The following is a 2,503-nucleotide window of genomic DNA, read 5'->3' as shown; positions in this document are numbered from 1 at the left end:
AAATACAATGGATCCACCAACCAACTCAAAATACAGTGGATCCACCAACCAACTCGAAAAACAGTGGATCCACCAACCAACTCGAAATACAGTGGATCCACCAACCAACTCGAAATACAGTGGATCCACCAACCAACTCGAAATACAGTTGATCCACCAACCAACTAACATGTACCTTGTTTAGCAAATAGGCCTACTAGCAGTTTGGCTTTCATGGCTGAACAGTTTAACACTGGATTTGCAAACGCAGCAAGGCTCCACAAAGAATAGGACGGTGCATTTAGCATTTAGGCTGTCTGCATTGATACTGTATTGGCCTGAATTTAAGGCGGCTTCGAATCTAAGCGACCTTTCTTTTCAAAGAAGAGAAATTATAAAAAAAAAGTGTGGCAGGATGGCTTGCAGTGGTGAGGTGTGGTGACGTCACGGACCAGGAAGTAACAGAACCAAAACAGTGGATGGGCTGGTGAAGCTGAATGCAGTGGCACTGTGATAGAGTCCTGGTATACTTGCCTCAGGTGGCCGAGGAGAACACAGAAGAGACTGAGGTAGAGATTGACGTTGATACACCGACACAGGCGCACGGGATTTAATTAATAAACATAAACAAAAAGTAAACAATAATGTCATGTGACGCTACCAGCGATGGTAGCGCACAGAGGACGATACATGACTGTACAAACACTCAAAAATAAAAACACAATACAACAAACTATAAATCAAAGGTGCCGTGAAAACGGCAGGCCTTGCAGCAGCCCCGATCACAGTGATCTCTATGTTTTTATACTGATGCTCCGCTGAGACACACCCACCTGCCTGCTGGAACAGCTGATTGCTTTCAGCTGCTGCTCCACACAGACAGGTAATCGTCCACGGCAGAGCGCAACATCAGTTAAACAGTTAATTAAATCAATTTACAACAAATAATGCAAAAATATACAATAAAACTACATATTTCCCCATGTGTAGGGCTTCCGCCCTGCCACAGGCACTCAGCATGTTTAATAAACCAAATAAACAAAACAAAAGATTTAAACAATAACAAAACACTAAACAAAAAGGCACAAGGGCCAAACAAACCAGACAGACAAAAAAGTAAGTGTCGTGCTGGCTAATCCAGCACGTTTTAGCAATTGTTATCTTAAATTCTGTCTCCTCTCTATCTCCCCGTACCTCCTCTCTGTACACCCAACCCTGCAGCATGGACAGCTGTAGGTTCTTATATTCTGGCCGAGGGGTTAACTAGCTGTTAATTATCTTATTACCCCTCGGCCACAGTCTGCACGTGTTTGGTAAGGATGCGTGACTGTCAGCTAGTTAAATAATCAGTAGCTGATCAGCCACGCATCCTCACAGGTTTTTAAATTATAAATAATAAGAAATACGCAGCGCTGTTATCCGCGCTGCAAACAATAATACAAATAATAATAAATAGGGGCGGGACACTCCGCCACACACAGAAAATGTACAATAGCCCAAATGATTCACAAGATGGTCATTTATCAAGCAGATACAATCTGAGCAATGAATAGGGAGAAAGTAATGTTTGCTGATTATGTACAGGTGCAGAGGTGATGCAGTGCAGGAATAAACAGACAGAGATTTGTAATCCGGTATGGAAAATAGTTGTTTTATTTATAATCCAGGTCTGGTGACCAAATTATAATGTCCGGTAATACACAGCAATATGTAAAACCCTGAGTACAGAAAACAGGGATTGCAGCCCTAAATAATAAAGACACGTTATCTGCCCCACAATAATACTTGCCACGATCACCCGTCCCGGTGCGTGCAGTAGTGCTCGTGGTGGGTGATAACAATTTATTATAGTTTGTGACAGTTTTAGTGCAACGGTGATCCGGTTTGGTGCTGGTCCAAGGCGACAGCTCCGGATTCGTGTTAGCCATCTGGTGGTTCAAAAACACAGACAGTTACTAACAAATTACAAACAAAACAAAACACTCACGAATATTTCTTTTAACACACAACTCTCTGTGTCTTTCACGGTCCTTCCAGTCTCTCAATAAAAACCAAGCAAAGGAAAAGATTTACAATTCTCCGGCCCCTTTTATGCGATTATGCATGACCCCTTGGTAAACGATTGCAGAGTTGTATTTTTGAGATCTTACTTTATGAGAAAATCTTATAGGGTATATGATATGAACAGTGGAAAAAATGAAGAAAAGGAAAAACCTGTATTTTCTTTATAAATCCAGGTACACTTTATTAATAAATTCAGAAGCTACAGTACAATCACATCGTTATCCTTCTGTTCAGTGTTGCCTGATTTCTTTATGAAAGTTCCTTAAATAAATATTTTTACAAAATCCCCCAAATTTCCAGAAGAATAAAACAAGAAGTTGTCAATTTCATGATAAAGGTAACATACATGTTTATTTTTCCAAAGTATGCAAATTTACTTTGAGGGGGAACTATAGTTCACAGTGATTCGGAAAAGTTTTCCTATAAATTCAATGATCAGATTTCAAAAGATTTAGAAGCC

The sequence above is a fragment of the Acipenser ruthenus genome, chromosome 35 (genome assembly GCF_902713425.1).
Source record: "Acipenser ruthenus chromosome 35, fAciRut3.2 maternal haplotype, whole genome shotgun sequence".
NCBI classification, from domain to species: domain Eukaryota; kingdom Metazoa; phylum Chordata; class Actinopteri; order Acipenseriformes; family Acipenseridae; genus Acipenser; species Acipenser ruthenus.
This window is presented reverse-complemented; position numbering follows the sequence as displayed.